Genomic DNA, 22,826 nt, shown 5'->3' with positions numbered 1-22,826 from the left:
TATCCCTCCATGAATAACTGGGTTCTACAATTTAAACTAGAAGAATACAGAGATCTTAAGTGATATGCTCCTTAAATAGAGATGTGACATTAGATATTAAAAGGGTCTCACTTATTAATGGTGACAATAAATTTCAAGTTTGGTAAAATAATTTATTCAAGAATTTCAGGCAATTTACAAATGTTAGTTCTATTTTTGAAGATTTTCTAAATTAGCGTTTGAAATAGGCCACCTCTCTGAACTTCTTACCCTTCATCTCTATATCTCCTTTCCAGACACATACACCAAATTTAGATTCTCTGGCCCCAGAGTGTTTAGAAACCCCAAATCTGCTGAGCCTCCAGTTGTATACAAACCACTGTCATAGTTCAGCTGTCCACTCACCCTGTGTGAACTGTTTTGGTAAGAAATATGACTACATGGAGACTGGCCATAGATGTCAGTGCCAGTCTTGACTTCCTGGAGGGCTGAGGAAGTTTTCATTCTCAAACACATAACCAATTAGTGTTCAGGTGGGTTCATCCAGCCTCTGTCTACATTGATGGTTTTCAGATGTGGACAATTTTGTGCATAGGGACACTGATACCTCCTGGAGGCAGCTGGTGTAGATGGCAGGTGGTGTTCCAGGACTCCAGAGGGCAGGGGTTAGACACCCCATGAGTACAAAGAATTGTAGACTCAGGTGTCTATAGTGACCCAGATACTGGGAAAGGGATCAGAGTCTTAAAGAAGACCCTGGGGTGATGTGGCAGTGTCCACAGTGTCTGCATGGTAGTGTGAATGCTCTTCTCAGAGATGCACATTTATTCTTTATGTTTCTTTTTACCTTTTCTTGATGAAACTCCATAGTAATTATCTCACACACAAGATTGAACAGCAAAAGCTAACATAAGAACTAAATGAATAAATGAAGCAAGAAACTCTGAGGACCCTGGACAGACCACTCAACATAAAGACAGGGAGCAAAAAATGGCTTTTAATGCTGGTGGCTTGGCAAGTGCCTCCTGTCAGTCTCAAGACCACTGAATAGAAGTTTATTCTTTATATACCTCTTTTTACATCTATGAGCCTTACTTTCATTGGAGTTTCCCTGGGAATACAGCAAGCAGGATTTACACAAAGCAGAGTAGGGGAAAGGGGGAAGTGGTAGGATTTTCTGAATCTGTTATGCTCCTTTGGTGACAGATTACAGGAGTTTTCATGGCTACTCAGATACATTTCACAAACAGCACAGTTACCTAGTTAACCCATAGTTGCCGAATAACACAGTTAACCAACACTTGCCCAGTTCCACAAGGAGGGGTGGTCTCCTCTCTCACAAAGAAACAACGAGAAATAAAAGAACTTAAACAGCAAGACACACAGTGCTCAGTGAGGAAACTCTCGAACATATGCATTGCTAGAATGGAAGCTTGCTGAGTCCACTGTTGATGAGACACAGGATAATTCTACATTCATGTGCTGCTGGTTGTCTGCACAAATGAGAAAAATCACTTGGAAAGCTGCTGGCAATGCGAATAAAGGAAGCCAAGCAACCCGTGACCCAGCCATCCTATCCTCAGATATGCTCCTGATAGCCTATCCCCAGATATAGGAGGGTGGGCACACATGTGTGACAGCCCAGTACCATTAATGTCCAAAATGACATCCACAGTAGAAACAATCTGCACACTCTGGTGTATTGTAAAGTGGAATATTATGTGACAAGGGAAAGGGATCCAGCTCCCACAGATACCCACATGGATGAATCTCATGCAATAACATTGAGTGAAAAAAGTTTGAAACAAAACAATTTCTACTCTATGACACAGTTGTCATAAACTGCAAATGTTGCCAAAATTAAGCATGTGCAAAAGAAGTTGAGATTGGGGTCACCTTTGGGGTGATACAGGATGTATCTTGGGAGGTGAACTTGCAAGGCAGGTGGCAGAACCACTGAGTTAAAATCCTCAGCCTACTTTGTGAGTATTTAATGAGCTATGAGAACACTTCTGATGTGTGTGTGTGTGTGTGTGTGTGTGTGTATACATATATTACATAATAAGGGTAAATTTAAACATTAACATTGGATAGTATTATTTTCTTTTATTTTTGACAAGCATTTTTGCCTTGTGCTTAATTTAGTTTAGACAATAAAATTGTATTCATCAATTTGCTTAGGGAATGTTTCCACAGTGGCTTTTGAAGACAGGTTTGCTGAAAACACTTCAGAAGAAAATTGACTTTATCTTTACAACCATTTTTAAAAATAAGGGACTTCACTTCATTCCTTATTGAATGAGTGGTTAGTTTTAGTAAAATAATTTACTAGGTATGATAACACGCAAAAAAAGAAGAGTTGAAAAGAAGAAAAGAAAGAACCAGGGGACCAGCCCTGCTATCTTCACTCACTTTAATTTTATGAAATTAAATGATAATTATATTCTGTCTCTAAATATAGAAAATCAAATTGACTTGGTATTTCTGTAAATTTGCACAGTTGATGCTTGCCTTGAAATTAGAAAGCAAGTAAGAATTAAGTGCCTATTGCTCTGGTAATGTTCTCTTTCCATACCTAAAGGGGTACAAACTTCTTCCTGCAAAGCTTATCTTACATTGGTTACATATCTTTCTATTTTTCACTAAATCCAATTTATAACTATGGTAATCTGACAAATATTTAAATAGCTTCATTGTTGAAAATCACATTACGGAAAAGTTATTTGCCTGTGGTAGATGTAGCCTCTCCCAATATTTTCCCTAAGCCATTCTCAGACAATTTAATGTATTTGAAACAGAGAAGAGAGAAAATTCATCTTTCTCTTTTCCATAATCTCTTTAATGTCTAAAGGCCTTAAAAGCATAATGGAAATTACACTGAGAAATTTTCAAAGACTCTAACAAGAAGGAGCTAAGTCATCCATGATTGATCAAAGAGAAAAGTGGGTTCTTTCCATTTAATCTTGAAAGAGAAAAGTTTCAAATCCACTGTCAGAAGATTTCTAAAGGACTCTTCCTCATCGTTTTCCTTTTGGAGAAAAGAGATGGAGACCACATTAGTGCAGAGTGCCATAATGAAATAGAGCTCTTCTCAAGCCCTATCTCAACTGTAACAATTCTTCAACACTCTAGTTTTTGTATCTATATTATCTGATTAAAATGTAAACATCAGGATAACAGAAAATTCTGTTGAGATGACATACCCTGGTTTATAATATTAGTTAAAGTGACTAAGTGAAGATCCATTTCCATTCAACATATAGATGGCTTCACAATCCACTAACGAATCCAAACTTGCTGCTTTCCATGAGATTTTTCCATTTACTCTCTTCATTGGCTTTTAAATTTTTCTGAGTCCATGTTTCTGGTACATAGCGATTACATCCCCCGTGGGGAGCTGGTCCATGGATGTGACACATCTTTGTTCTTTTTACTCCTCCCATTCCACCCCTCTGCCTCCCTCCATCCCTTCTGCAACAGATTTGTCTCCCCACAGAGCAGTTCCTTCTCTGCTGTGACACCTCTTTCAATGACTGCAACAAGCAAGCTGCACATTTCCCTGCTGACATATTTGTGCTTTGTCAACCTCCACTCCTCTCCGTCTGACAACTGAGTTCTGAATGTAGCTACAGACTTTTTATTTTGCTTTTACTTAAAATACCATATTTAGTTGTGAAGACAGAAATACAATTGTACTGCATAAACAATGGCTGAAAATATTCTCTTGGTAGGTACTTCATGACATGTAAGTATAATGGTAACTTGGTTCATGAATGCTTTTGTTTGCAAACAATTTGGTTTGAGAACAGAAGTGTTTGGCAAAATTTTGTTTTTGTTTTTAAACTCTGTATCCAGTGTGATGAACACAAACATGGCCATTTTTTCTAGATTGGTGGAGTGAATTAAGTTCGTGAACTGAGGCACCACTGTATTTAAACCCAAATTGGCATGTAACTAGGCAAGGCTACTGCTGGGGCTGGAGGTCCCATTTAGTGACAGAGACTTGCCTGGCATTTGGGAGGCCCCGGATCTCATCTATCCCCAGCCCCTCGCTAAAACATGAAAAAAGAAAACATTAGAGATGTTTTAAGGGGTGTGTCTGCACCTTTTGATAGCACGGCCATTGAAGTTCAAAGAGTGGTCTCATTCACATCTCTTTTTTAAATAGTTTTGTAAACATCATTGAGATATCACTGAAGGAGTAAATCAATTACCTTAGTGAAATAATACTGGAGAGACATCTTCACAGTGTGATTTTAGATTTCTTGGCCCTGAAGTGTCCCACGTGCCATCAGGTCACTTCTGTCCCAGCTCAAGGCCACCATGATTAACTCTCCATCTTGAAGATGTGCACTTGTTTGATATGTCTTGTAAACAGAATAATACCTTTTGTGTCTGATCCTTTCACTTAGTGCAGTGTTTCTGGTTGGGCTCATCCTGCCTCTGCCCTTTGCTCTGTTTTATTGCAGGGGCCACAGATCAACCATAGCTGTGTTCTCCATTGACTTGATGGGGTATTGGGTGCCACCATTCTGGGAGTGTTAGAAAAAGTTACAGTGGATATAACTATTATACAGAATGAAGCCTTGTATACAAGTCTTTGCACACACGTGTGTGTTCATCTCTCTGGGGAATAGCCAGGAGGGTAACTTAGGTCACACAGTAAGCAGGTGTTCAGTGAGGTGAGAAACTGCAAGCTGGTTTTCTATGACCCAGCATGGCTGCCCAAGCTCTGCAGGCCATGCACTCAAATGGGCATCCCATCTTCTCCAGCCCTAACCCCTCTGTGGCCAGGCCCTGGACAGCCACCCTAGGGTACTGTGTGTCACACTGCTGAGACCAGTGTTACCCTGGTGATAGGCACACTGAGCAACCTTCTCTAATCAGTCAGCCTCTCATGTGCTTTCCTTGGGGGAAATACAGAGATCATTTTGCCCATTTTTGGGCTGGGTTGCTGGTTCATTATTGTTGTTGTTGATTTATGCTGTATTTTATTCTGAAAATTAGTCTGTTATCAGTTATAGGCTCTGAAAACACTGTCTTTTTATTTTTGACTAGTATCTTCTGAGTTAAAAAGCTTAAAGTCCGAACTACTTTTGAACAGCATTTTCTTTTGTGAGACACACTTCTGGTGTCATATCTACAAGATGCTTGCCTTACGCAAGGGCTCAACAAGCTTTTCTCTGATGTTTTCTTCTGGAAGTGTCATAGCTTTATCTCTCACACATAGTTCTGTGTCCCAGTGTGTGTTGCTTTTTGAGTGTGGTATGAAATAAGGGTCTACACTCATTATTTGGTAAGGGCATAATGCACGTATCTGAGCACTCTTTGTTGAAAAGATTCCTTTTCTCTACTGAATTTCTTTTGCACTGTTGTGAAAAATCAGTTAAATGTAAGTGTAAGGTTTTATTTCTGAACTTTCTTCTCTCTTCCACTGTTTGGCAGGCTACCGTTATTTATTACCAGTATCAGCTATATTATTAACTATAATAAGATTTGAAATTGAGCAGTGTAAGTTATCCTATTTGATCTATGTTTTCAAAATTGTTGTGACTATTCTATTTCCATTTGTACATAAACTTTAGGACCACCTTGTCATTTCACTGTTTTTTTCCAGTACTTTGCTCCTACTAATAATGATTCATGAAAATATATGAATTTTTACAGGTCTAATTTTCCTTGCTAAAATCCTTGGCCCCTCCTCAAAAGAAATGTTAAATCAAGGAATATGACTTCATATTTTTTATTTTAGGAGCTATTGCCAGATTATTCATTATATGCTGGGTTCCAATTTGTACCATGACCAGCAGCATCTCAAATAACAATATCTTCTCAGACCAATTTAGAATATTTGAATACTTCCGATTTTTCTATTCCAACATAGAAAATATACTTCAGTAACATATTAATAGATAGGCTTTTTTTTAGGTTGACCACAATTTTTTATATTGAGTTAATTTTCCTTATCTATGTAATGCCTTTTCATCTTTTATCCACTTTCTATTAGTTATTGCTTTATTCTTGATTCTTTATGACTTAAGGAAATTTGTCTTTGTGAAATAAATTATAATTAATGCCACCAATTTATCTTTGTCTTCTGAATCTACTTCTGACATTACATCTCATAAATATCACAAAATTTGACTGAATGTATCAATCTTTCATTTATCAGCTTCTGGGGTTTTGAATTACAGAGATTTTCTTGCTCTAGTACAATGAAATCACTCTCTCATCATTTCTACTGCTGCTTCTATGGTTTCTTGGTTTCCACCTGCAATTCCTGCTTCATTTGGAGTCTATTCTTGTCTAAGTTATCAGGTAAGGACACAAATTTAAATTCTTCCCAAATGGCTGTTTCTTGTCTTACTTCATTAATCTTTCCTTTTTCACACTGACTTAAGATGTGACCTTTATTACACATCAAAGTTTCTTATGTCTTTTTTTCCACAGTTGGGAGTTTCTATTCTGTTCCATTGATTTTGCAGTCAATTTAAGGACCAGTGCAACACTGTTTTATGATCATGGCTTTATAATGAAATATTCTGGTTTGAGTAAGACTAACCTCTTGGTTACTGAAATTCTTTCACAATTTTCCAGATTATTCATCCCCAGTTTTGTACATGAACTAAGGTCAGCTAGTTAAAGTAAATAGGTAGAAAACAAAAAACAAAAAATCTCATTGATGTTTTGGGGGATCATGCTGCATTTAGAGATTAATTTAGTAGTCAAGGGTGGTTATTCCTTCAGGCACACTGTGAGGGCCCATATACTTATGCTCCGGGGTCACATAAATATTTCTTAGCACGGACACAGTCACACTCCACAGACCTACCTGACACTTGAGCCAATCACAGAATACTTATGCTAGTCATCCCATAAGCCTGTGTACTTTGCAGTATCCTGAATTTTGGCTTGGCTTTGTGACATTCACACAGTGATGAGGTCCCCCAGCAATGCACTTGTCAGAGTGTGCAGCCATTAAGTGAAGCATGGCTGTGTGCGTACCTCTCTGAAGCAATATTTCTTATAGTTTTTCTTTTTGAGTTTCAAGAAATGAACCTTTTATTTTAGCAGAGTTTCAGATTTATCAAAAAACACTGCAAAGATTCTATAGTGAGTTCCCATCCCAATTTCTCCTATTATTTACAACTTACATTTGTACAGTTAAAATTAATTAAACTAATATTAATGCTCTATTATTACCACAACATATTATTTATTCAGATTTCCTTTGTTTTTATCCAGTCCCTTTCTGTCCCCAACCCCCTCTGTAATGATGCTAAGTATTAGTCCTCCATTATATAGTTTGTTTTGTTTCTTTTTATTCATGAAGATGGGGATTCTGTGAATTGCTTTTGTACCAATATTCTCCAAAAAAATTTATGCATTGATCAGTGTCCTGAGAAATGCCCTGCTGAGTGAGTGTGTGACTGTGTGACCACTCACATGTGCACAGCTACAGATGGCTTAGGAGACCCTGCGACAGGCAGCTATCCAGACAGACAGTAGATCTGAGCACCACAGGGCTGCCCCTGGTATAACAGCACACTGCTTTACAGTAAGCTATTTTTAATACCTGGAAGCATGGTCTAAAATGATGATAAAAGTGTATGTAACTTATGCTTTTGTGTCTTTGACTTACCTAACCAGGCTCCCAGAAAATGCTAAGTGATAGTAGTAGTAGTACTACTACTAATAGTATTGTAGTAGTACTAGTATAATAGCACTTTTTGAAAAAAATTCAAAGAGGATTCTTTTAGTATTTTTGTTAATAATGGAGCAGGATTTAAGTATATATTTCACCCCATTATGAAAGTATTAATTTAGTATTTTTAAAATTTCTCTTAATCAACAATCAATATTTAATGTTTACAAATGTTTTTCATCTTCTAGAATGACATCTGATGTCCTTCTTCAGGATATAGCCATGAAGTAATTTTTCTTGCTAAATTTCCAAATATTTCATCATTTGTGATGCCTAAAATAAACTATTGATAATGAGCTATTTAACAGCTTGTTATCTGTTGTTTTAGGCATCTTTATATTGATATTCATAGCTCAACTCATGCATTTTTTGTAATCTTACCTGAATGTTGCTATTTGTGTTATTCTCAGTTCATGAAATGAATCCAGGAAATTTCCCTTTTTTAAAAATGCAGAAAAACAGCTGGAATTGCATTTAAATTGTCAGTTTTTAAATATCTTTTAAAAATTTCTCCCCAAATACATGTGCCTGCTGCTATTTCTTCTAAGGCACACTGTTGATCTCTTTCAGTGAATCCTGTACATCTGTTAAAACAGCTTAAATGGATCACATCAGTGAGTGGAAAGCTCAGCATTCCTGTGTACTCCCTACAGCGGGTGGAACTGCATTCCTCTGAGATTCAGTGTTTGCACCTGACCCCATCTTGAGAATTTGTATGTGGCAATGGGGACTGTATTACAATCATGGCAAAACCAGGTCAGTAGGACCCATCCAGATCTTCTGCTGGGTGCCCTGATTTGAGGAGACCTGGCACAGGTTTGCACACACACAAGACTGCTGCATGCAATCTCAGGAGAAAGGAACATCCCTCAGCTAGGAGAGATGCCTTAGAGAAAGCAAACTTAAGGATCTGTTCCTCTTGGACTTTCAGACACAGGACTATGTGAAACACATTTCCATATTAAAGCCACATCGGCTGCCCCATTGTACCTTGGTGGCCCTAGGAAATGAACACCCCCTCCCCCAACACCAACACACAGATTCCCCAGAGCTCACACCTAATACTTCTGAGTACATCTTTACAGTAATAAACACACCGTTAAAGTCCACAGTTTTCCCTTTTCACGGTGCATAAACATGTGAGTTTTTACAAATATATAATGTGCTGCATTCAACACTAGAGTATCAAACAGGTTAGTGTCACTGCCCTGAAAATACAGTCTTCACCTATTCATCCTCCAACTGCCCCTTTCTAAATGCCTGGCAACCATGGATATTTTTTTCTATTTCCACAGTTTTACTTTTTCTGCACATCTGATATCTGGAATCACAGTGTGCAGTATTTTCAATGGCTTCTTTAATGCAGCAATATGCATGATGCTTCTTTTGTTTTTTCATGGCCTGATAGTTCATTTCTTTTTATTGCTAAATAACAGCCCATTTAATAAACACATTTCAGTCTTCCATCTATTGTTTTGTTGAAAAACATCTTGGTGGCTCCTAGTATTTGGTGGTTATATACAGAAATTGCTGTGACTGTTTAAGTGGCAGTTTCTGCATTGCTGAGTTTTCACTGCATTGCTGCATTGTCAGGGTAAACACCAAGATGTTTGCTTGCTGTGTAAAGTCACTGGACTGTTTCGGCATTGCAGGGCATTGTCAAGTCAGCTTCTTCAGTGGTTGTTCATTGTGCTTTCTTACCAGCATTCTCACCAGCATTTGATTTGTCATGTTTTTTAATGTTACCCATTCTAGCCAGTTCATGGAGCACTCTCATCTTTGTTTCTCTTTGCAGTTTCCTATTGTCATTAAGGCAGTTTGCATCTCTTCATATGCTGATTTATTGTCTGCATATCTTCTGTGGGCAGCATCTCTTCAGCTCTTTTGCTCATATTTTGTTTCACTGAATTTTTGTCTTTTATTTTTTATTTTTTTCTTGTGTGCAGTTTGCATATTTTGTACACCAGGCATTCTCAGAGACCCTTCTGTGGTTCTGCTCCAATCTGTGGTTTGCCTTTGCCTTCACTCAGCTGTATCTTTCCAGAGCAGAAGCTTTAAATTTAGTGAGTTTTTGCTCCCATAAATCATACTTTCCATGTTGTAGCTAGAAAAATATTGTCATTTAAATTTTGCCCCTGTGTCTATCTTCTAGATGATTTTCAGCTTCTTATTTCATGATTAAGCCTATGGTTCATTTTGGAAAGTTGTTAGGTCTGTATTTGCTGTCTTTTTTCCCTTCCTCCCACCTTCATTGTTTCTCCTGTCTCCTCTCCATGCCCTACCTCTCATTCACCTATACATATTCATATATTCATTGTCTGGAACCATTTGTTTGCCTTACCTCCATGGACCTCTCTCATCTCCTTTGTCAAAGGGGTGAGAGAAGGAATTGGGCTGTGTTATGTTCACTCATCAACTTCATGCAAGGTCTGTAAACATCATGTGCTGCAAACATATACTAATAAACTCAACAAAAAAGTTCAATGAACCATATTCTTCTGGACTCTCTGTTCTCTTCCACGAATATATTTGTCTATTAGTCCACAAATAATTGCATGGCTCTCTTGATTATTGAATTTTATACAAGTTGACCATCTCTGATCAGAAAAATCTAAACGCGAAATGTTCCACAATCTAAAGCCTTCTGAATGCAGACATGACACTGCATATGGAAAATCACACCTGTGACAAGTTGCTGTAAAAATGCAGTCACACTAAAAATGTGCTTTGAAGTTCCTTCAGACTGGGTGTATGTGGTGTATATGAAACAAGTGCATCTTGTGTTTGACTTGGATTCCAACTCTAAGCTACTTTAGCAGCACCTTCATCATATTTTTGATTCCACTTCCTAAATATACTCATGAAAAAGGACTTCCAGCACTGCTTCAGAAAGTGTCAAGAAGGATGGGATACATGTGTTCTAAGTGAGGGGTAGCATATTGAGGGGGATTAATGGCCATGTGTCTTTTACTGTAATAGTTTTAAAAAACTTACATATTCAACATACATTTTGATTACACCTTGTAATCTACATGGACTTTCAACCACTGCAGTCCTTCCCTACCCCTGGCTTTGCTTTCTGCAGTTTCACCTACCTGTGATCAACTGTGGTCCAAAAATATTAAGTGGAATGCAGAAATAAAAGTCACCAAGTTGTAGGCATTGGGTGGTTCTGAGCCCATCCTCCCCCATGATGCCTGTCCCCAGTGGACCTAGGATAATCTTACATCAGAAGAATCAGGGTGAATACAGTGAAGAAGATACTTTAAGAGAAAGAGAGGGGCTGTGCCCATGTGAGTTCAGCATAGTGCATGCTATAATTTCTCTGTTTCACTGCTAGTGTGATTTGACACTTTCCATTTAAACCCTTCGGATCCCAGTTGGTGAGATAGTTTGGGGATAACTGTTCTGTGATTTTTATGCTTTATTCTCAGTTTTTCAGTGATCATGAGTACTCAGGCAGTGTTCTTCAAAAACATTCATAGAATTTTCCCAGTCTTTAAGTGAGATGGGAGACAAAGGGGGAAAGGGACTGGCTTTGGCTGATTGCTTCTCTTAAGATAAATGAGGCCTTAATGAGATAACTGACATTGTGAAATGACAAGAAAAGGGCTAAAGGTGTGGGAAAAGTGGGAAGGGTAGGGAAAGGTAATAAGGGAAAAATATGAGAAAGTAAAAATATGGAAATAAAGTGTTTGTAAATGGGGAGGGGAGGAGGGGATGAAGGGAGGGCAGGGACAAGGGGAAAAAATGAGAACCAAGACCACCTGTCATGTAAAGGTACATGATCCCAATAATGAATGCAACTGTACTGTATACCTAAAATGTACCAATAAACTCAATAAAAGAGAAAGAAAAGACAAATGAGGCCTTAAAGGAGCAGCCTCTTGTGGAAAAGGGAATTGTGTTATGAAGAAAGCTCTGGACTGCTTCAAAACACATACTTTCCCTCCCTTTGGTAGAAAGAGGAATGGTTTAATTTTTCTTCAATATTCACTGTTAAAACTTGGTGTTTGTTTTGGAGGGTAAGAAAGTATGGCCATTTTTCCTAAAACCAGGTCCCCAGTAGTTCTTAGCTAACTAATTGCCTGAATTTAGCCAACAAAAATCCATCAGAATTTTCACACATTTTCCTTGTGGTTTTCACAATCACTGTATTGTTTCTAATGCACTAATCTAGGCTTTCTTTTCAATTTTTCTGCCTCTGGGACCTGAGTTCTCCATTGAATCTAAGAAAAGGCAATGAGTTTTAGCTTTAAGATTATTTTTCTTATTATAGGGACAGGAAAGATTTCTAAGTTCCTTATGTGTTGAAACTAAGCTAATTGCCTGTTAGAGTTAATCCAGAGTCAATTTTGGTAAATTATACTTCCACTGAAAATTATTCATGTCATGTAAACATTTCATATCAAAGTTATCCAGAATATTTTTTAAATTTCTATTTGTAGTTATTACCTCATAATTTCTTATTTTGAGTCAGTTTTTTCTTTTTACTAAATTAGTGGTTTTATGAAGTTCATTAACATTTTTGAGAAATAATTTCTTCATTCATGTATTTTTCTTCTTTAATTCATTTTTGTTTTCCTTAAGATCACTACAATTGTTTTTTTAATATTTTAAATGGAATGCTTGTTTCCTTTCATTTCTCTCCTTTAACTCTAATGTGAAGAGTTAAGGAATTAATTTTTCTCTCTTCTAGCTGATGCAGTACACTATTCTCATTAATTACCTAATTGCTTTCTAGATACAGCACAACTGGACTTCCTTTTTTAGTTTTTGAAGGAATTTTAAGCATCTCTTCTTGTTAGGGACCTCTTTATCTCCTCTCCTTTCCCCCCATCCTTTTCCTTCTTTGCCACAGTACAGTCTTGTGTTGGTTAACAACAAGGACACATCTCAGGAAATGTGTGCAAAGTTTACTGAGCACACTCAATACACTCAGATGGTCTGACTGCCGCACACCTAGGCTGCACTATAATCTGATTAGGCCACCGTTGCATACATGATCTGTCATTGATGGAAACCTCATTATTCTGAGCATGGCTGTGTTTGTTATTGATTTTCTTAACAGTTTTGTACATGAGAATATAAGGTGTGTGTGCTGGAACAAAGTTGTTTACCATCTTTTTAGTGGACATCATTTTATAGTGGACACCACATCTACCTTAAATCATGGTACTTATATCTTTTACAGGTTTTGTTTACACAACCTTAAAAAGAAGAATTGTATTTCTGTGGTCTGCTCCTTACTTATTCTACAATCATAGGGTACATAGGCTAAATTATTGTTTCATAGAAGGTGAGAATGTTCATAAAAGTAATTCAGTGTCCAAATAAAGAATGTAAACTATGAATAATTAACCATGTTTCTAATTTTAATAGGTCTGTCTTCTACAAGAATGACCCAGTAGTATAAGACTACTATTGCAAATATAACATTTTGTTACACTGATTATCAAACCTATCGAGAGGTCACCTCTACTATCTGGTATCAACAAGCTAAAGATCATCATCATAATCATTACACTCAGTCCTACTGTCTGCATAGAATTAATTCATTCCTGCCATCAAGTCAAATCAATCACAAGTAGGGACTCAGGAAGGGATTTTAATTGTCATTGAGTGATCTGGCTACTCTCATTTGTACCATATGGACTCAAGCCCAGGAGTCCTATTTTGAGCAGCAGCATTTCCAGAACCAACACAAAGAATCCTGTAACCTTTAGTCCTGTGGATTTCTATCATAGCATGTGCTCTAGATGGGTTTTGGGTGCTATCACCTCAAAGTGAACTAAGCCTTGTCTCAGAAGATCTGTTTTACCAGGACCTTCTGCCAAGCGGGAATTAAACCATCTCTTTCCACTGGCCATAGTGTAGTGAATCCAGGATTTGGAACTGCTGGATTGGAAAGATGACCTTGGGCTAGGCAGGATTTTTTTCTCAAAAATGTGCAGCTATAGATGTAGAGAGAAGCTGAGAAGAGCCTAGTGCTCCTAAGGAGTGACACCACTGTTAGCTACTGTCATTGGCACAATCAGCATTGATTTGTCATGATTCAGAGTAGCAGAGATGGCAAATGTTCTCTTGCTCAGAGATGGTAGCTCATATTTTTAGAAACTAAGGCATCTGTTCAGAGTTACCTAACTCATGTGCGCTGGTTTTCCTGAACTAGTTCTCTATCTGTCCCACTGTCCCTGCTGACATTGAAAACCAACTCTAACCCACTGTCAGAGGAATTTATTTCCAATAACCTATATGATCAAGACAATTCAAAGCCCTGCACCTCAATGTCTTCATTTTTAAAAGATGATAAATCCAGCTCTGTCTACTAGCAATAAAATAAGTTAATTTTACTGAAGATAAAGTGAATTGATTCTTTGTGTAACAAAACATAGTGTATGAAGTGCTGTCCCTGTAGGAGACCTTATTACTGTACTAGAATGGTCCATTTAGAAAGAAATGTGTTTTGCAGAAAAAAAGAAAAAAATCCTAGTCCCTCTGCCTTTTGATTAAAAATTAGCATAATGAACTTTGGCAGATTCAATATTAAATGCAAGGCAGATGTACCAGGTATCTCTTTTTCTTGAAAATTTTATCTTGTCTTCCTGTGTATAAAAAACTCATTAAAAGTAAAAGGAGAGAGACCAGTGAAGACTGCCCAGCCATGTGGGTGCATCTGCAATGTCCCACCGCCACCCCCTGTGCTGTCAGAACTCCTGATTGTGCCCATACCTGCATCCACACTGCAGAGGCACAGGTGGTCATAAGGGTCATTTTACTGAGCTCCAGAAGATAGAACAGAAGTGAACAACTGCAATAAAGACACATCAGACCTAAATAGTTGCTAAATTGGAGTGATCACAACCTTCCATTAGAACTTGGACTATTTTCAGGTGAAGGGCAGCTGGTACCTGCAGTAGAACCTTGCAGAGCTCAACCCAGCAGGAGGTCAGGGGTCTCAAAGTGGGCCTTGCAGCCAGAATTCAGCCTGAATGTCAGGGTTCTACCATTGGCTAGCTGAGACTATTTGACTTAGTTCTGCACCTTACTGTCCACACTGTCTATTGTGACAGCAGACATATACCCTGAAAGAGGCTCTTCAAATTTTTTTCTTTCTTTTTCTATTTTTAATTTAAAATTTTTATTTTTTTCTGTTCTGCAAATTCTTCTTTTTTTTCATTCTTCTTTTTTCTGCTCAGTCTTTTGCTAGCCCATGTTATTTTTCATCTCCCTTTTTGTTCCTGTTCCTGCCCTAATTCAGATTCTCCTTTCTTTTTCTTTTCTTCTCTCTTTTTCCTTTGCATGATTGTCATTAAGTTTCAAAGGAAAGTGAGTAAAATTTATAGCTTCCCTATTACTGGTAAGTTGTTCTATTCTTGTCTTTGTTCTTGCACTCTGTCTTTTGTTCTTGTCTCAGTCTTTGCTCCCCCATATTATTCTTCACCTCCTTTTTTGTTCCTGTTCCTGCCCAAATTCAGATTTCTTCTTTCTTTTTCTTTTCTTCTCTCTTTTTCCTTTGTTTGATTGTTCAAACAATCAAAGGAAAGCGAGAACAATTTGTAGGTTCCGTAGTACAGGTAAATAGTTCTATTCTTGTCTTTGTTCTTGCACTCTGTCTTTCCTTCTTGTCTTCAACAGTTTCCTAGAGTTTGTGTGATCATCCTGTGTCCTCTGGCTTCACTTGAAACCTTCTCTTATTCTTTTGCCTATCTATTCCTCTCCTCTCAAAACCTTCTAAGATCCATCCTGAAGGGTAAAGGTGCTACACTGAAGAGTTTATTCACTATAAACATATTTTGGGCTGGTCCTCAATTTTGATTTAATTTCCATGGTTAAAGGTAATAGATTAATGACTACAACAAAGGCTCAATTTCTAAGCTGTGCTTGATGCTTTTGTGTTGCTGAAAAGATTAATTGGGCTAAAGGGTTGTCCTTTCTGACATTAAGAAAATGAAAGTGTCTCTGAGTCATTAGAAACTCAAAACACAAAGAACAGCTATATCAGGAGATCAAAGTAGTAATCCAGGGATTAAACCAAGGACAGCCCAACAACAAAAATAAAAATGAGAAAACACTTAAGCAAGGCACACATACAGACTTCCAGTTCACCAACAGCAAATTCTAGGGGAAATGAGGTTGAAATATCTGACAAACAACCACCAAGACACCCTGTACTCATAGCACAGGAAGTAACAAAACAGATCAATCAGTCTATAGAAGAATTCAAAGCAGAAATAATTTTCCAGATAATGACAGAGATGGTGAGCACAATGAAAGACATGACTGGAGACTCTAGAACAGAAACAAACAAAAAAACCCCAAAAAACAAAAGCAAATAAACAAAAACAAACAAACAAACAAAAAAACATGAGTGCAGGACCATGATAAAAGCCAAGAATGCCAAGCATAGGAAATAAATGGAATCCAGGAAACAGATTCAAGCAGATAGAATATATAAAAAACTATTTGGGGCTGGTGATTTAGCTCAGTAGTTTCTCCGCCTGCCTTACAAGCAAGCACAAGGCCCTGAGTTTACCCCTGGTACCACACAAACAGACACACACACATACACAAATCTCCACTGAAAGCATTTGCAGAAGAATGAACAAGTGTAAAGATTGAATTTTAGATATAGAAAATAGGATTGCAGTCAGTGAATATGAAAAGAGAGGTCTCTTAAAAACAGTAAGGGATCATGAAAAATCAATCCAACAACTCCTAGATGATGCAAAGAAGAATAACATAACACTGATAAGAATCCATGAAAAAGCAGGAGAAAGTACAAATGACTTAAAAAAGCTGTTCACAGAATTGATAATAGAAAACTTGCCAAAGAGAGGGTAAGAATTTGATATACAGACAAGTGAGGCATATAGGACTCCAATTAGCCATGATAAAAAAAAATCTACATATAGACATATAATAATCAAGATCCTAGAAACCCAAAAGAAGAACAAAATACTACAAGCAGTAAAAGAAAAGAAATAAATCACATGCAAAGGAAAGACCATCAGAATCACAGCAGACTTTTCAACACAAACCTTCAGGTCAATGGAGTGAGGCATTTCAAGCCATAAGAGAAAACAACCTCAAACCTAAACTGCAGAACTCTCTTTTAAAATGGATGGCAAAATAAGATGCTTCTATAACAAAGAACAGCTGAGAAACTTCATGGATATCAAACCAGCACTACAAGCAATTCTAAACAATATTCTAGAAAAAGATGATGAAGGTCACAACACCATGAATCCCAACAGAACAAATCAATTAGGCAAGACAAGGAACTAAAGAGAGAGGGGGAAAATTAAATAGAGCCAACAACAAGACAATAACATGACAATGATAAGTCAGTACATATCAGTTATAACCATCAATGTCAATGGCCTCAATTCACCAATTAAAAGAAATAAACTGGCAGAATGTATTAAGGAGTAAAATCTAAAAATATGTTGTGTACAAGAAACACCTACTTCAAAAAGAAACCCATAGATTGAGAATGAAAGGATGGAGAACAGTTTTCTATGCAACAGGAGCCCATAAAAAAGCAGGGGTAGCTATCTTAATTGCAGACAAAGTAAATTTCAAGCCAAAACTGATTAAGAGAGTCAAAGAAGGCCACTACATCCTTGTTAAGGGAACAATCCAAGAGGAAGAGATGACAATTATAAATATATAAAAAACAAATATTAATGACCCAAAGTATATAAAACAAATAGTAAGGGACATGGAAAACCAAATAAGCATTAATACAGTTGTAGTGGGGGACCAAAATACCTGACTGTCACAAATAGACAGATCATCTACACAAAAAATCAACAATGAAATACTAGAACTGAACCAAGCCTTTTAATAAATGGACTTAATAGATATCTACAGATGGCTCCACCCCACAAAATCAGAATATACATTCTTTTCAGCTGCACATGGGTCATTCTCCAAAATAGGCCACATACTAGCTCACAGAACAGGTTTAAACAAATGCAAAGGTATTGAAGTTACCCCATGTATATTATCAGGCCATAGTGCAATTAAACTGGAGATCAATAGAATAAGAAAACATAAGAACATCACAAAAACAGGGAAATTGAACAACACTCTCCTGAACACTTAATAGGTTACAGAGGAAATTAAAGAAGAAATTAGACAGTTTTTACAAATAAATGATAATGCCAGTACAATATACAGGATTCTATGGAACACAATGAAAGTAGTTCTATGTGGAAAATTCATAGCAGTGAATGCCCACACTAGGAAAACAGAGTGAGGTCAAATAAACAACCTAATGATGAATCTTAGGCTCCTAAAAAAACAACAGCAAGAAAAACCCAAAGCTAAAAAAAGGGAGAAAATTATAAAGATTAGAGCAGAAATCAATGCAATCGAAACTAAGAGAATGATACAAAAAATCAATGAATTGAAGCATTGATTTTTTGAAAGAATAAATAAAATTGATAAACCCTTAGCCACCCTTCTCAAAAAAAGGAAAGAAAAGGTTCAGATCCATGAAATTAGAAATGAAAAAGATGAATGCACAACAGATCCAACAGAAATCCAGAGGATCATCAATACCTACTTTGAGAACCAGTACTCTAATAATAACTTGGAAAGCACAGAAAAATGGACAGATTTCTAGATACTTATGAATTACCAAAGTTAAATGAAGAAGATAAAAAAATTCTAAACACCCCAATCACAATCAGTGAAATTGAAAATTTAATTAAAAACTTACCAACAAAAACCCCAGGTCCTGATGGATTCAGTGCTGAATTTTACAAGACATTTAGAGAAGAACTACTGCCACTACTCTTTAAACTTTTCAATGAAATTGAAAGGAAAGCAATACTTCCAAATTCGCTCCTGGAAGCAAGTATCACTTTGATTTCCAAACCAGGGAAAGACCCAATTAAAAAAGAGAACTACAGGTTAGTCTCCTTAATGAATATCAATGCAAAAATCCTTAATAAGATATTAGCAAAAAGAATACAGAGGATCATCAAGAAGCTCATATAGGGCCAGGGATTTAACTCAGTGGTTCGGTGGCCTGCCTTGCAAGTGCAAGGACCTGAGTTCAATCCCTGGTACAAAAAAAAAAAAAAAAAAAAAAAAAAAAAAAAAAAAAAAAAAAAAAGAAGAAGAAGAAGAAGAAGCAGCTCATATATCCTGACCAAGTTAGGTTTATTCCAGGGATGCAAGGATGGTTCAACATACATAAGTCAATAAATGTAATACACTATATTAACAGAGTCAAGGACAAAAACCATTTGAAACTCTCAATAGATGCATAAAAAGCATTTGACAAAATTCAACACTCATTCATGATAAAACCCTGAAGAATACTGGAATAGATGGTCTTTATCTCAACTTGATAAATGCTATCTATGAAAAACCAACAGCCAACATATACTAAATGGCCAAAAACTGAAAACCTTTATGCTAAAATCAAGAAGAAGACAAGGATGTCCACTATCACCACTCCTGTTCAATATAGTTCTGGAAACATTAGCCACAACAATTAGACATGAGAAAGAAATCAAAGTAATAAAGATAGGAAAGGAAGAAGTTAAACTGTCATTATTTGCTGATTGTATGATACTCTACATTGAATTCCCAAAAAACTCTGCCAAAAAACTTCTAGGCTTAACTGACACTTTCAGCAGAGTAGCTGTGTACAAGGTCAGAACTTAAAAATCAGTAGCTTTTTGTACACATATAAGAGACTCACTGAGAGTGAAATTAGGGAAACAATTCCTTTAACAATAGAGTCCAAAACCCAGAAGTATCTAGGACTCAATCTAACAAAGAAAACAAAAGACCTCTGAAAACTACAGCACTCTGAAAAAAGAGATCAAAGAGGATATAAGAAAATGGAAAGATATTCCCTGCTTCTGGGTAAGAAGAATCAATATAGTGAAAATGGCCATACTACCAAAACTACTATATAGATTCAATGCAATTCTGATTGAAATTCCAACATTACATTTTACAGAACTACAGAAAATAATCCAAAAATTCATTTGGAACCAGAAGAGACCTAGAATATCAAAAGCAACTCTAGGCAACACAGACATAACAGGGGGTATCACAAAACCCAACATGAAACTATACTACAAAGCCACTGTCATAAAAACAGCATGGTGCTGGCAAAGAAAAAGACCCAAGGATCAATGGAATAGATTGGAAGATAGAGAAACAGCTCCAGATGTATTCAGTTACCTCATTTTTGACAAAGGAGCCAAACAGCATAACTGGAGGAAAGATAGCCTCTTTAATAAATTTTGTTGGAAAAATTGGTTTTCACTTTATCAGGGATTAAAACCAGACCCACATCTTTCACAGTGCACTAAACTAAAATCCAAGTGGATTAACGATATAAATATTAAAACAGAAACACTAAACTTAATGGAAAATAAGTTAGGCAGAACTGTCAAAGACATTGGCATAGGAAAAGACTTTATGAACAAATCCAAAGTAGCATGGGAACTAGCACAAAGAATCAACAATTGAGATATCATCTTTTAAAAAAGCTTCTGCATGGCAAAAGAAACCACCAAAAGAGCTAAGAGACAACCTACAATGTGGGCAAAAAATTTTGCCAACTGCTCTTCAAAGGACCATTATCTTAAAAAAAAAAAAAAAAAAAAAAAAAAAAAAAAAAAAAAAAATCAGGCCCAAATATGAAGACCCAATTCAAAAATTGGCATCTGAAATAAAAAGACATTTCTCAGAGAAGGAAGTAAAAGCAACAAAGAAGCAAAGGCAGCAAATAAATATATAAAAAAATGTTCAACATCACTGGTTATTTGAGAGATTCAGATTAAAACAACACTGAGGTTGCACCTCACCCCACAAAGAATAGCTGCTATCAAGATATCAACCAATAACCAATGTTGGTGGGGTTGTGGGGAGATAGGAACCCTTCTCCATTGTTGGTGGGTGTGCAGACTGGTGTAACCACTATGGAAATCAATATGGAGATACCTCAAAGAACTAGGATTAGACATTCCATTTGACCCAGCTATTTCCCTGCTGGGTATCTTTCCAAAAGAATTGAAAGAATCTTACCACAGTGATCTATGTATACCCATGTTTATAGTGGCAGAGTTTGTAATAGCTAAAACTTGGAAACAGCCCCACTGCCCATCAGTTGGAGACTGGATAAAGATGTGATTTTTCTATAAAATGGATTACTACTCAGCCATAAAGAATGAGAAACTAGAGTAATTCATAGGAAAATGAATGCATATTGAGGCCATATTCTTAAATGAAATAAATAAGACACACATGTGTAAATACGGAATAGTTTCTCTGGTGTGAAAAACTAAAAGTGTGAATAAGATCCAAGTTGTATAACTGATAATGTGAAATAGGAAGAAAAAGTCTAAGGGTGTAGGGGAAGTGGGAAGGGTAGGGGAAAGGAAATAAGAGAAAAGAGAAAATGCTGGAAAAGGAAAAAAAGGAAACAAAGTTTTTGTAAATAGGGGAGGCTTGAGGGGTTGAAGGGAGGGCTGGGCTATGGGGAAAAAATGAGAACCAAGATATGTCAAGTAAAGGTACAAGATCCCAATGATGAGTGTAACTGTATTGCATACTTAAAAAGTACCAATAAACTCAATTAAAAAAAAGAGTAAAAGGAGAGAAAATTCAGCCTGGATATGATGTACCTCGTTGGAATTCCTATAAATTCTGTATAGGATTAGCAGCAGAAATAATGGTGTATCCTTTCCATCAGCAACAGAATAGAAAGGTTATTTCCACCCTGCCAGGCTAGTGAATGGGAACACTGGGGCCAGGATGATGGGGACAGAGGTGTGCAGAGGAAGGACCACAGGGTCCCCTGGGGCCTCAACCTGTAGAAATCTTCCACCTTCACCTCATTTGGTCCTTGAGGAGCACTCTACTTTCTTGTGAGGGCTTCCTGCATCATTCAACCCCACCAGTAATTCTGCATGCTCAGTGTGCTAATAAATGCATTAAATAATTTCTAGGACATTACCATTAACAAATACTTTTTGGTCACCTACTATATGCTAACTACCTTTTTCTTGCTCCAAAGAACCTGAATGTGCAATTGGGGAAATAAGACCAGTCATGCTACTGAATGTGACCAGCATGGCACAGGTGAGGTGCACCAGTGTCATGGGATGGGGAAGAAGGGTGAGATTCTGCACATGCATCAAAACATGAGAATGCATTGTGTGGAAGCAGACAAGAAGTTAATCCCTCACTGCCTCAAAAAGAGGCCAGAGCTTGTTAAACAGAGGCTGCTGAGCTACAAACATTTTGATAAATTTAAATATGCACCAGAAAGCCTGGCTGTAAATTTGAGATAATAGGAGAAGTGAATTTAAGACCATATTGTTTACGAATCAGAACATACTATAGATGATTCAGGTCAGAATGAAAGGAAAAATGGGAAAGAGAAGAAAGAGAATCTAGAGGGTCTTAGTGGCCACAGTTCCTATAATGCTAAGCTGCCTAAGGGAGTGAAAGTCTTAGACAGCACCTAGCTATAGGACCAGGTTGCTTTGGGGTCATATTTTTAAAAAATCTGAATAGGTACAAATGGAGGGATTTTGGTTTACTTAGGTCTAAATTGATTCAATGAGTATTAGAAAAAAAGACAGAGTACACAAGAGAGAAAAACACAATTTCAAATGTGCATATTTTGCTTCATACAAAATGCCCATAAAATTGGCAGAAATCATATAGACCAGAAGGAATGTGTGATTTATTTAAAGTGCTGAAGGAAAAAAGAAAGCTATCAATTAGAAGCCTGTATCCATCTATACAACAAAAGTAAAGAAATTTAAATATTCTGAGATGAAGAGGACCAGAGTTCACCCCTAGCAGATCTCCCCTACAGAAAATACTTAAAGGGGCCCTTCAGGTTGAGGTGAGGTAGCATTTGAAGCCACATGCAGAAATAAAGGGCACCAGTCAAAATAACTACACCAGTCAAGATAGCTACACTAACTACACATGTAAATGCAAAAGACAGTGCAGATCGGTTTTCTGTTTGTAACTCAGATTTTCCTATCTGATTTAAAAGACAAATGCACAGTACAATAAGTCTGAGGGGATACGAACAAAGTGTGAAGTTGCATTTTCTGACAATGAGTAGCGAAACGAGTCAAGAATGATA

Source organism: Fukomys damarensis, unplaced genomic scaffold (assembly GCF_012274545.1).
Source record: "Fukomys damarensis isolate Sample0158 unplaced genomic scaffold, DMR_v1.0_HiC HiC_scaffold_9, whole genome shotgun sequence".
Lineage (NCBI taxonomy): Eukaryota > Metazoa > Chordata > Mammalia > Rodentia > Bathyergidae > Fukomys > Fukomys damarensis.
The sequence above is the reverse complement of the archived record's forward strand: the minus strand, read 5'-3'. Positions refer to the sequence as shown.